The following is a 14321-nucleotide window of genomic DNA, read 5'->3' on the forward strand; positions in this document are numbered from 1 at the left end:
AAGGTAAGGTGAGACAAGTCACATGGTACCTTACATTCATTGTATGGACTTCAGCTTTTATCCAGGGTGAGATGGGAAGCAATTGGATGAAATGGACATTTTCAAAGGATTTCCTGACTCCTGCACTGAGAATAGACTGAAGAGCATTAAATGGAGAAATTAGGGGGTAATTGTAAGAATCCAGGTAAGAGATATTCATAATTTTAGTGGTACCAGATGTTTAGCATTGGCTGGATTCTGGAACCATTTTGAAGGCAGCACAGAAAGTAATGGTTATAAAGCTGATGTAAGATGTGAAAGAAAGAGGAGTGAAGAGTGAAGACCAGTTTGGGTAAATGCATATCCAGTTGATAGTGAGCTGCATCTGCAAACGTGCAGCTTATTGTATCGAAACACTATTCACATGTGTAAGGGTGATGCACAATAGTATGCCCCCAAGCAATTTCCTATTTGTGCATGCTTAGTACTCCTGCACTAGATTAGATAGAATTTGAATGTGTAGCCCAGTAAACTTTAGGCTCCTTAGAGACAGGATTTGTGGTTTTTGTCTATATTTCCCAGTAAAGTAACTGGCACAGAACACTGAATACATGTTTGTTGAACAAATAAAAATTTCTGAGTGTATTATGTTCCCAAGCATTTTCTTTATCAATTTATTTTAAAATCTTTTTGTTTTTAAAACACAGTATTTTTATGTTAAAAAAAAATACACAATGCTGGGTGCAATGGTACACACCTGTAATCCCAGCGACTCGGAAGGCTGAGGAGGAGGATCATAAGTATGATGCCAGCCTCAGCAAGTTAATAAGAGCCTATCTTAAAAAATAAAATAAAAAGGGCTGGGGATGAAGCTGACTGGAAGAGCACCCTTGGATTCAATTCCCAGTGCTGTGTAAACAAAACAAAATAAGAAACGTAGGCATTGCAAGTGGTACTAGGGTTCTGCTCAGAAACATCTGCTTCCTGCCCCTCACCCCCAACATATTGGGAATCAAACCCAGGGGTGTTCTACCACTGAGCTACATCCCCAGCCCTTTTTAATTTATTTTTTGAGACAGAGTCTCACTAAATTGCTTAGGCTGGCCTCAAACTTGAGATCCTCTTACCTGAGCCTCCTGAGATGCTAGGATTACAGGTGTGTTTTAGTCAGCTTTTTCACTACTGTGACCAACAAAAGACCTGACAAGAACAATTAGAGGAGGACAAGTTTTCTGAGACGTTCACAGTTTTAGAGGTCTCATTCCATGGAAGCTGACTTCATTCTTGGGTTTGAGGTAGGATAGAACATCATGGTGGAAGAGTGTGGTGGAAGAAAGTGGCTCAAGGCATTGCACCAAGAAGTAGAGCACTTGGTAGGGTGCAGTGGCTCAGGATGTTGAGACAAGACAGGAGGATTATAAATTCAAAGCCAGCCTCAGCAATTTAGCAAGGCGCTAAGCAACTCAGTGAGACTCTGTCTTTAAATAAAATAGAAAATAGGGCTGGGGATGCGTCTCAATGGTTGAGTGCCTCTGAGTTCAATCCCCGTGTACCTCAACTTTCCCCGCCCCCAAAGTAGAGCGCTCTCCTCAACAGGACAAAATATAAACTCTAAAGTCACACCCCCAATGACCCACCTCCTCCAGACATCCAACCTGCTTTCAGTAACCACTCATTTAATCCCTGTCAAGGAATTAATTCACTGATTGTGTTAAGGCTCTCATAAACCCAAGCATTTCATCTTGCATTGTCTCATATATGAGCTTTTGGGGAACACCTCGTATCTAAACCATAACAAAGTGTGTCACTGCAGCTGGCTTGAGCTTTGTACATGTTATAATTTGATAATTTCCCTTGATTTCTATTGAATTATATTATCAATATACTCTCTATAAATTTTAAATTGGGCATTTGAAGATTTGTTTTGTAATAAGTTTGATTCTCTTAATAGAATTTTCATGTTCTACCTGTTTTAGGAAGTTTGTGAATTACAAAAATGGCACTTACCACACCCAGCTTCATTGCCCCAGCTCTTCCATTTGTGCACCATAAGGCTAGCATCTTTCCATTTGCTCCCACCACAAGCAACTTCTCTTTGGTTTTACTCTGAATTTTGCTTTTTTATTTCCATCCACTCATGTCATTTAGTGCCCATCTCCTCTTTTTCTTTTCTTCCCTGTTACTTTGGTGTATTTTATTTCCTTGGAAATAATTGACTGAACCGATGTGATTCTGCAATCTGTATATGGGGTAAAAATGGGAGTTCATAATCCGCTTGAATCAAATGTATGAAATATGATATGTCAAGAGCTGTGTAATGTTTTGAACAACTAATAATTAAAAAATTAAAAAATATAAAAAAGGAAATAACTGACTGTTTCAGACTTACACTTAACATGACTTTACTGTAAGCAACATTGAGAAGGACTGGTAAGAATTGATATTAGGCAGATGGACACTCTCATATATTTTTGTCTCCCTGGTATCTGACAGAAATCTCACTTAGGGAAGCTAAAAGGTGGGCTTTAACTATTTCATAAAAAAAAAATACAAAACTATATTTAAATAAACTAGATCTGTCTTAATAGCTACCAGGCATTAGATGTAATTCCCCAGAAGAAAAACTCTATGGCACATTTTTTTCAGATTAATTCATTTGTAGATAGTGGAGCTTCTAAAGTTAGATGTGAAATAACAGTATTAATACTTTAAAAAAATCTTGAAAGCTGACTAGTGTTAAAGTATAACCATCTGCCTATAATCCCAACTACTCTGGAGACTGAGGCAGGAGAATTGCAAGTTTGAGACCAGCCTGGGCAAATTATCAATATTCTGTCTCAAATAAAAAGGACTGGGGATGTAGTTCAGTATGAAAGTGCTTGCCAGTACCACACACACACACACACACACACACACACACACACATGTACATTTGCCATCTGGAGAATAATCACCAAGTGCAGAAAGACTTCCAGAACCAGGCAGGCTCTGTCCATGCAGAAAGGCATATCAAGTCTCATAGCACTCAAAACACATGGGTGATCCAACCCACTGAGAAATGGGACGAGAGAACAAGTGTTTGCCACTCTGCATCCACAAAAACAGCAAAAAAACCTAACCCAAGGTTAACAGTGCAGTAAAATGTTCTGTTTACCAAAATTCAAAACTGCCGGAGTACGGCTGCAGCAGAATAATCAGCGGGGGTGACGAACAACTTGTGTACGTTGATACAGCAGGAGTGGGAGCCGTTTATTGCAGGACAGGAGCAGTATTTATACATTCCACACAGCTTATCTAATTAGCATAAACTAGATACATCAGTCAACCAATAAGGAATCTCCACACTTAATGGCTTGATTTTGTTACTTCTCAAACCACTCCCTCTGGCATTTTGCCAGGCACCATCCAGACTTGTTTACCAACTCTAACATTCCCCTGGCAAAATGCCAGATGTTATTTTGACTTGTTTACAGACTCCAACACAAAACTATTAATTTCTTTAGTGGACCGCACAGTGGAGTTTTACTCAGCCATAAAGAAGAATGAAAATACGGCATTTGCTGGTAAATGGATGGAACTGGAGAACATTATGCTGAATAAAGAAGGCCAGATTAAAAAAATCAAGGGTCAAATGTTTTTTTCTCATATGCAGAAGTGAGATCAAAATAAGAAAAAAAGAAGGTGGGGGGGTCTCATGGAAATAGAAGAGAGATTAGTGGATTAGAGGAAAATGCTAGATGGAGAGGGAAGAGGGACAAGGAAAGGGAGGAACTACGGAATGAAATTAACCAAATTATGCTATGTACACATATGAATATACCACAGTGAATTCTACTTTTAGGTATAACTTTAAAATACCATTTGAAAAAAAAAATCTATAAATAAATGGAAGGAAGACCAGTAGCATAAAGGAAGGACGACAGGGGGACAGAGAAAGGGAGGGAAAGAGGAAGCACTCTGGGGACTGAAGTAGAACAAATTATATTCCATGAATGTATGATTATGTCAAAATGAACCTCAATATTACATATGACTATAATACACTAATAAAAACATTAAAAAAAGAATTCAAGAAAATTGCAGGATACAAAATCCACACCAAAAAAATGGGTCACTCGTATATTATTAATCTTTACAACATCAGCTGTGCGGTAGAGAATCTCAGCCACCCTTACCATGAAAAGCTAAATAAGAACTGTGCCCCAGATCACTCAGCATGCAGGGGTTTCAAATCTGGTTTAGGAACAAAGCCCATGAGGCATTAGCACTGCCTTCTGGATGGTGGACACTATGTATGAGGGTAAAATCTATGCTTGTCAAGCTTAGCTTTCCTTCTAACCTACAGCCATTTGATTTGCCTTTGTGTCATTTACATAGGAAAGCAATTTATCTCAGGTACACAGAAAAGTCTATGAGCAATGTCTAGGAATTTTGTAAGACCCATCTATGTGTCCTCTTTTCAACATCTAGTCATTGTAGTCTCATTCAATCTTTCTATCATTTTTTCTTTTTGTGTGTGGGGGTACTAGAGATTAAACCAGTTAAACTCTGATTAAATCAGGGGAAATTTACTACTGAGTTATATCCCCAGCCCTTTATTATTATTATTATATATATATATTTTTTGAGACTGGGTCTCATGAAGTTTCTTAGGGCCTTGCTAAATTGCCAAAGTTGGCCTCAAACTTGTGATCCTTCTTTATCAGGTTCCCAAGCTGCTGGGATTACAGGTGTGTGCCACAGTATCCGGCTGTCTTCTATTGTTTTAAACCATGTGTCTCTTTGTGTTACAGTTTGGATCTAGAATGTCCCCCAAAGGCTCAAGTGTTGAAGGATTACAAGTTTAAAGCCAGCTTGGACAACTTAGGTAAACCCTGTTTCTCAAAATAAAAAATAAAGGGCTGGGGATGTGGCTCAAGTGGTAGCGCGCTCGCCTGGCATGCGTGCGGCCCGGGTTCGATCCTCAGCACCACATACAAAGAGTTGTGTCCGCCAAAAACTAAAAAATAAATATTAAAATTCTCTCTCTCTCTCTCTCTAAAAAAAATAAAATAAAAAAGGGCTGGGGACTTAGCTCAGTGAAAGAACACCCCTGGTTGCAATCCCCAGTGCCTCAAAAACAAGCCATCAGACAAAAAAACCCATGTTAAGTATAATTCAATTCAACTGTACCTGTTTTAGTTTGTAACAATAGCCACCATTTCCCACCCCTCCCCATATTTATGCCCTTTTGCAATGTGACTTTGCAGTTCCTCTTGTCGAAATTTTGGGCGTATTTTTGTTTTCATTCCTGGAATCTGGGCTGGACTTGTGTGTTGCTTTGGCCCAGAGAACATGGCAGAGTGATCTTCCAGTTCCAAGTGGGAGTCTTAATCAGCCTTGGTGTGCTTCTGCTTTCTCATTTGGAACCTGCTGAACTGCTGTGTAAACAAAGCCAGGCTAGCCTATGAAATCACAAGAGACACATGGTCTGTCACTCCATCATCTCAATCAAAGACTGAGTCAATTGCCAGGCATCTATGTCAGTGAGGCCTGCTTTCAGTCTAGTCACCAACAGATTAACAGCTGACTGAGGATTTATGGATGAGTCCTGACAAAACCAGAAGAACCACTTGGTTCAGCCCAGCCCAAATTGCCTACTCACAGAATCTTGCCCTAAATATGTTGTTTTTGTTTTGGGGTGGTTTGTTATTCAGCAATAGATAATCGGCACACCACAAACTTGTCTTGAATAAGTTTTGTTGTTTAAAAAAAATCAGGCTGAGCCAGGTGCTGTGGTACATGCCTATAATCCCAGCAGCTCCAGAGGCTGAGACAGGAGCATCTCAAGTTCAAAGCCAGCCTTAGCAAAAGCAAGGGGCTAAGCAACTCAGTGAGACCCTGTCTCTAAATAAAATACAAAATAGGACTGGGGATGTGGCTCAGTGGCCAAGTACCCCTGAGGTCAGTCCCCGCTACTCCCCCTCCCTGCTCCCCTTGTCACATTCATCCTGCTTCCTCATAGTCTTTTGGGCTGGTGGAGGAGCGTTCTGCAAGGAGAATGAAAGTCAGTATATTAGGCTGTTTGTACTGCTGAACAAACATTGCTGTCTGGGTAATTTACAAAGAACAGAAATTCATTTCTTGCAATTCTGGAGGCTGGGAAGTCCAATGCTGAGATGCCAGCATTTGGGCGTCTGGTGAAGGTCTTCTTGCTGCATCCTTGTATGGTGGAAGTGATGTAAAGGCAAAGGAAAGGGGGCTGAAACTATCCTCACATGGCAGAAGAGCAGATAAGAGTGAGCCTTTCCCCTCAAACCCTATTTTAAAGGCCGTAGGAGGGCATCCACAAGAGTCTGCCCTTGTGACTTAATCACCTCCAAAGGTCCTACCTCTTATACTGTTACATTGGTTATTAAGTATTATTTTGCTTTTTCTTTTTGGTACTGAGGATTGAACCCAGGGACATTCTACCACAAAGCTAACCGCCGCACCCCCAAGCCCTTTTTATTTTTAATTTAGAAGCAAAGTCTCATTAAGTTGCTGAGGCAGGCCTTGAACTTGGGATCCTCTTGCCTCAGCCTCCCAAGTAACTGGGACAACAGGTGTCAGACAACACTGGGCCCTGCTGGTCTTTTAAGTTTCAACACATAAAGTCTAGGGGAGCATATTACGACCACAGCAGTTGGCAAAGTTATTTGGAAACTCCAACCAAAGCCTTCCTTCATTTCCTTTTTTCCACTGTAGAGCAAAGCTGTTTTGCATTTTTTTCCCTCAGAGGGTAATAAAAATTAGCTTCATAGAAGTCTGATGTAAAAGTGTACATAAGTATTGCCAAATATATACATATGTCTATGGTTTTATAAAAGTAATATTTATTACTTTGTAAAAATTGAAAAATACAAATAGGTTTTTATTTTTTATTTATTTATTTATTTTGAGAGAGAGAGTACAAATAGGTTTTTATTATTTATTTATTTATTTATTTTGAGAGAGAGAGAGTACAAATAGGTTTTTAGAAATCAAAAATAAATTACATCGTCACACTCCTGTGTTTGTATTTTGTAGCTTGAATTTTTGCTTAATGGGTAGTGAATATTTTTCTGTATGAATAGATATACTTCTATTATTTTGAATAGGCAATACACTTACATATTTCAGAATTTAAAATATATGAAAAGATACACCATGAAACACCACACTCACCCTGATTCCCCACTCCACCCTACTCCACCCCACTTCTAATACATTGTATTCCTTCCAATTTTCTTTATGCATATACAAGAAAATAAGAATATTTATATTCTTAAAAAAAGAATATTTATATTCTGATTTTTCCTTTAAAAAATATCCATTTCAGTTGTTAATTGATCTCTATTTTATTTATTTATATGCGGTGCTGAGAATCGAACCCAATGCCTCACATGCCAGGCAAGTGCGCTGCGGCTCAGCCCCAGCCCCAGCCCCTCCTTTTTTTTTATGAAAGGTAAATACCATAAATCTTGTTTTGTACTTTCCTTTTTTGAACTTAATATACTTTGGAACTCTTCCCATATCTGAACACAGGATGTGTTTCCTTGTTTTTTTTTTTTAAATATTTTTTAGTTGTAGATGTACACAATAACTTTACTTATTTATCTTTATGTGGTGCTGAGGATTAAACCCAGGGCCCCACACATATTAGGTGAGTGCTCTACCACTGAGCCACAACCCCAGCCCACTTGTTTTGTTTTTTTGGGTTATGTTTCCTTGTAGGGATAATCCATCATTTATTTAACAAATTCTTTATTGCTTTTGTGTTTATTTTCTTAGTATAGTTAGTACTATTATAAACATCATTTTATTCAAATATTTGTAATATACATGATTATTTCCTTAGGATAAATGTCTAATAATGACTCCAAGAGTTAAAATACGTTCTAACTTAAAAAAATTTAAGGGGCTGGGGATGTGGCTCAAGCGGTAGCGTGCTTGCCTGGCATGTGCGGGGCGCTGGGTTCGATCCTCAGCACCACATTAAAAATAAAATAAAAGATGTTGTGTCCACCGAAAACTAAAAAATAAATAATAAAAAAATTTAAGTTTCACCAGATTGTTCTTATAAGTGGTATGATTTATGCCACCACTAGCAGTATAGAAAGATGCCATTTCCCAGAACCCCAGGGACACTTGGTAGTATATATGTTTTTCAAATCTTGATTAATTTGGTAAGTGAAAATGGCATTTTATTGTTTTAATGTAACTGGTTTTTTTTTTTTCATTGTTGGAAACTGAACCCAGAGCCTTGTACATGCTAGGCAAGCATTCTACCACTGATCTACATCATAATCCTTTTTATTTTTTATTTTGAGACAGGGCCTCACTAAGTTGCTCAAGCAGATCCTTGAGATCCTTTTGCCTCAGCTTCCATTGTCACGGGGATTATAGGTGTGTACCAACATGCCTGGCTCCCTTAGGGTTTTTTTTTTTTTTTTACAGATTCTAAAAAGCTTTCATACATAATTAAAGTATTCACCCCAAAGTGTGTTCAGATACATTCAGTTTCTTTCTCTGTTTATTGCTTCCCTTTTCATTTTGTTTCTGTTATGATGATGGTAGTGGTGGTGGTGGTAATGGTTGTATGTGTGGCGGGGGCCAAGGAGAGGAGGTACTGGGAATCAAACCCAGGGCTTTGCACATACTAGGCAAATACTCTACCACTAAGCTATATCCCCAGTCTCTTTTAATTTTTTCACTTTCAGAAACTTTATGTGGTCAAGTCTCTTTCTCTTTTCCTTTGTGGCTTTTGCATTGGGATTTTGCTTACTTAAACTACTGTGAATTGCAGGGATGCTGATAGAGTGAATCTGAGAACCCACCATGCCTGTGACTATTGATTCAATTGGCCAAAGTAGAGAAGCTGTCAAGACATGAGTTTTGCTTTAATTTGTGCTCATGTGGGATATTTTATTTGGAGAAATCTTAGCAGAATGTCTAAAAGCATAAAGTAATAACACTGGAGGAAGTCATTTGACTTTCCACAAGGGAATTTCCCTAATTATTTTTTTTAGAAGTTTCTGGTTCACTTCCAATTTCTTATAATCATTTGATAAATATCTATTATGTGTTTGATGGATGAAAACAGTAAAGGAATAAAGGTAGAGACGGGTTCTAAGTCATCAAGTGATGACAGGCATAAGAAGGATCCAGTTGTGTTCAGGGGCAATGAAGTCAGGGGGATTTTTTTTTTTTTTTGACTCACATGGGTGATAAACCCTGAAATAAAAGGCAGTGACACTGTATGAGGAAAGTGTGTGTGAATTTCTCCAAGTTCAACTGGGTCTGTTTAGTACCTTTTATGGATTCACCTGATTAGGTCAGGCCCACTCAGGATGATTTCAATCATCTAGTTGGAAGCTATCTATGCTATTTTGTAACCATTAATGCTGGAAGTAATAACTCTGCATCTCTGCCCTCCAGAATGTCCCCCTTTCTTTACTGCTTTCTCCATTTCCTAATAGTTACTACCAATTAAGACCTTTGACTAACATTTTCTGTTTTAAAAAGTGTACATTTCTTAAAGGATTCTTAATTTAAATCTAAAATTTATGTTTTTCATCATTTTGTGAACTCAATAATTATTTTTTTTAAGGCTGCACAACAAATTACCACAAATTTAACAGCTTGTTCTGTAGCTCAGGAGGCAGGGCACAGTGCATCTGGTTTTTCTGCTCAGGGTCTCACATAGCTAAAACAGTGTCAGGCTCATCTTCATCTGGAGGCTCAATCAAGGGAGGATCCCCTCTGAAGATCCTTCAGGCTGTTGCCAGACCTCATCCTTGTAACTGTACAATTGAGGTCCCGTGGTCTTGCTAACTATTGACTGGGGATCATTTTCAGGTCCCAGAGGTCACGCTGAAGTACTTGCAATATGGTCTTCTCTCACACTTTAAAACTCTCACCTCAAAAAGGGTTCAGTACTTTCAGTTGGTCACTTGATTAGGTCATGTTCACCTAGGATATTTTCACTTTTGATTAACTCAAAGTCAACTATTATATGGATGACCTCCTTTATAGTTCTCCAACTTACAAAAAAAAAAGTCAAAGTTTTTGACTTTGCAATGGTGTGAAAGCAGTATGCATTAAGTGAAACCTGTACTTTTTGCATTTTGACCTTTTCATGGGATAGCAACATGCAGTAAACTGAACAATGACAGAAGCATCAACTCCCAGGCAATCACACAATTAGAAGGGTAACAACTGATATTGTATGGTGTACTGCGTTTGTAAGTGGGTTTTGGATATTGCATCCTTTTTTTTAAAAAAAAAATTTTTAGTTGTTGATAGACTTTTATTTATTTATATGTGGTGCTGAGAATTGAACCCAGTGCCTCACACATGCTAGGTAAGTACTCTACCACAGAGCTACAATCCTAGCCCACTAGATATTGCATCTTATGTTTCAAATACCATCATATATAAAAACACCCATGTTTCTTCTGTGCCACATTATCATGTTGTTTTTCACTTTCAGTACAGTGTTCAATAAGCTACATGAGATGTTCAACACTTAAGAAGCCAGGCATGGTGGTGCATGCCTGTAATCCCAGCAATTTGGGAGGCTGAAGCAGGGGGATCACAAGTTCGAGGCCAGCCCCAGCAACTTAGCAAGGCCCTAAGCAACTTAGTGAGAACCTATTTCAAATTTTTTTAAAAAGGGGAGGGGGTGGCCACTAGGGATGTGGCTCAGTGGTTAAGCATCCCTGGGTTCAATCCCTAGTACCAGAAAAAAGAACTTCAGAAAACAAACAACAACAACAAAAAAAACCCCACTCTATTATAAAATATGTTTTTGTTCTATGATTTTTCCAACTGCAAGCTGCTGTTAAAATATTCTTCCATGAGTGAGGTAGAGCTATAATATTTGATAGGTAAGGTAGATTATATTCATTTTCTATTTACCATATTTCCAAGCAATATTTTCAATTCACCATGGGCTTATTGGGATATGACCCCATTGTAGTTGGGGAGCACCTGTATCTGCAGAAGCCCTCTTGCTATGTAAAGAAACATAATCATGGGTGTGATATCACACCATATTCACAAGCTCATTCACATGTGTTTACAAAAATGGGGGGAATCTTGAGGGCATCTTGGAACTCTGCCTGCTGCAGTATAGCCAGGCAGAGCACAGGCAGCACAGCACAGCAGTTATTACAAGGGCTCTGGAGCTCACCAGGCTCCAGAGTTCAAAGCCCAGCACCATTTACTAGCCATGTGACCTAGGTGTTCCATTTCTTGGTTCCCCTGTTTATGAAATGGGGAAACCATGTAGAACTTCTCAGAGAATATCAATGCAGGTTTATTCCTTAGAACAATTTTTGATGCTTAATAAATACTATGTGATTAATATAGTTTAAAAGAGCATTTGTAAGTGATGTATTCTGAGATTTTATGATTTTTATCAAAGGTTTAGAAATGTTACAAAAAAAAATAGAATGCCATGTAAGAACTCTTAGAAACCCTAGAATAAATGTAGAGGAGATATGGAATAGCCTATGGAGCAACACAGTGGCTGAGCAAGAACACTGACGAAGAATGGCAAAAAGAGGAAAGAGCAAAATGTTCTAGAACTAACCAGGTAGAAACACTTGATGCAAACAATCCACCCATTATGGATAATGTGGAGACATAGTACATATATCCAAAATCATCTGTATAAATACATTCTTCTAGTTCAAAAAATCTTGGTATGTATTTAAGGATTTCAATGAGCATCCAAAAGTGACTGTGATGAGATTTTCAGATAATGTACTTTAATATTCCAAAGCCTACATTTAGCCATTGATAGTCCATTAGTTTATTATGAATCTGATTCTTGCTGTCATTTGGGGGGATTTATATTGTGTTTATAATAAAATATACCAGAGATTAGCAAATTACAATCTGTAGGCCAAATACAGTCTGTTTTTGTAAATAAAGTTTTATTGGAATATAGCCATGACTATTCATTTACATATCATCAGAGTTAAGTCGTTGTGACAGAGACCAAAGGATTATTCTGCCTAAAGGATTTAATATTTGATCTTTTACAGAAAATGTCTGCCAACCTCTCAAATATATTAATACATAAAATGTACCCTAATATTAATAACTATGAAGATCTGCAAAACAGACTATATTTGCTGTGTTAGCTTTTCATTGCAGTGATCAAAAAATGTGACAAGAACAACTTAGAGGAGGAAATGTTTACTTTGATTCCTGGTTTCACAGGTTCAGTTCATGCTTGGCTGACTCCACTGCTCTGGGTCCAAGCTGAGACAAGATGTTGAGGCAGAAGGGCATGGTGGAGGAGTACTTTTTCACTCAAGGCAGCCAGGAAGCAGAGAGAGAAAGAGGGGAAGAGGCTATAGGGAAGATCAATCCTTCCAGGGCATACCTTCAGTGATCCACCTCCTCTAGCAACAGCCCACCTGCCTACAGTTACCACTCAGTTAGTCTGTTCAAACGAGGGTGGACAGATTAGGTTACAGCTCTCACAATCTAATCATCACACTTATGAATAGTCCTGCATTAACACACGAGCTTTGAGGGGACCCCTCATATCCAAACCATAACATTTGCCATATGATACGGAATTTAGCCCCTTTGTCTTTTAGACCTGTTGCCAAGAGAAGGCAAACAAGAGACATCTCTGTTGCCCAGCCATAAAAGGTAAAAACACAGATTTTAAAAAGTGTGAATTAAACTCTTTTCATTGCTAATGGGAAAAGTAGATGAGCTGGATGGAAGTGCCTGGTCTAGACATTTTGTTCTCAAATCGGTCTTCTTTCACAAAAGATTGCGATTGCAGTTAGAGCTTATATCAATCAGCTTTGCATTGTTATGACAAAATTCCTGACATCATCAACTTAAAAAGAGGAAAGATTTATTTTGGCTCACAGTTCTGAGGTTTCAGTCCATGGTCACTTGACTCTGTTGTTTTAGGGCCTATAACAAGGTGGAATATCAAGGTGTGGAGCCTGTGATAGAAAAAAGCTATCATCTCATGGTAGCCAGGAAGCACAGAGAGAGAAAAAGGAAGATGTCAATAACCTCTTCAAGGTTACACCACTGATATCCTAACTTCCTCCAGCTAGGCCCCACCTCTTAAAGGTCTCACCACTTCCCAATGGTGCTACAGGCTGGGGTCCAAGCTGTTAGCATATGGGCCTTTAAAAGACACTCCAGATACAGAGTATAGCAGGGCTCTTTGGTTGGCTAGAAACAGAGGTTCCCTTGTGTTTACTTAAGTAAATAAGTTTTTAATATAAGGATTTCCAGGATTTGATCCCTGGGATCCCACACTAGGAACGACTATGTCTAAGTGTATCCTGCCAAAATTCTTACTTTGAAATTCTAACTCCCAAATTGATGGTATTAGAAGATGGAGCCTTTGGGAGGTGATCAGTGTTCTTATAAAACAGGGAGCTCTTTTACTTTTTCCATCACGTGAGGACACAGCCAGAAGATGCCATCCATAAATCAGAAACGGCTCTCATTTAACTCCAAATCTACTGGTGTCTTGATTTCAGATGCCCCAGCCCCCAGAACTGTGAGAAGCAAACTTCTATTGCTGATAAGCTACTTGGTTTCTGGAGTTTTGTCATCACAGCTTGCGTGGACTAAGACACACCATCAGGAACCCAGCACCAGAACTCTGGGGGCTGTGTGCTGTTAGAGTCTGTAAACAAGTCAGGATGGCGCCTGGCATTTTGCCAGAAGGAGTGGTTTGCGAAGTAACGCCAGTGAGCTATTAAGTGTGGAGATTCCTTATTGGTTGACTGATGTATCTAGTTTATGCTAATTAAGATAAGCTGTGTGGAATGTATAAATACCTCTGTTGTCCTACAATAAACGGCTCCCACTCCTGCTGTATCAGTCTTCACAAGTTGTTTGTCACCCCCCTGGTTATTTTGCTGCAGCCGGACTGCGGCAGCGTGCCCCCTGTGTTGGTGTCCTGCTCTATCCTCTTTTTGCTCATTTGCTTCCTCTACTCCTCTTAGAGCTTTGACTTACAAATGGCTTTGCCTTTTTTTTTTTTCTAATTCCTGATGTTGCTTTTAAAATCAAAGTAATACATGCATGAATTTTTTAAAAAATTATCTTTTTCTCCACATCCCCTGTTCTCTTCCCCAGGTAGCAATTTCTGTTACTATTAGTCTCTTAGGCATCATCTCAAACATTTTTTATGCACATATAAGTGCATAGATTCCTATTTTATGCACAAATAAGGACCTTCAATGTATAGCTTTAATTTCACCAAATGTTAATAAAAATTGTACCAGAAGCAGGTTAGTTTATTAATTTACCTTCCTTGGCCAAAGCAGAGCTTTCACGTTAGA

The sequence above is a fragment of the Marmota flaviventris genome, chromosome 18, assembly GCF_047511675.1.
Source record: "Marmota flaviventris isolate mMarFla1 chromosome 18, mMarFla1.hap1, whole genome shotgun sequence".
NCBI lineage: Eukaryota > Metazoa > Chordata > Mammalia > Rodentia > Sciuridae > Marmota > Marmota flaviventris.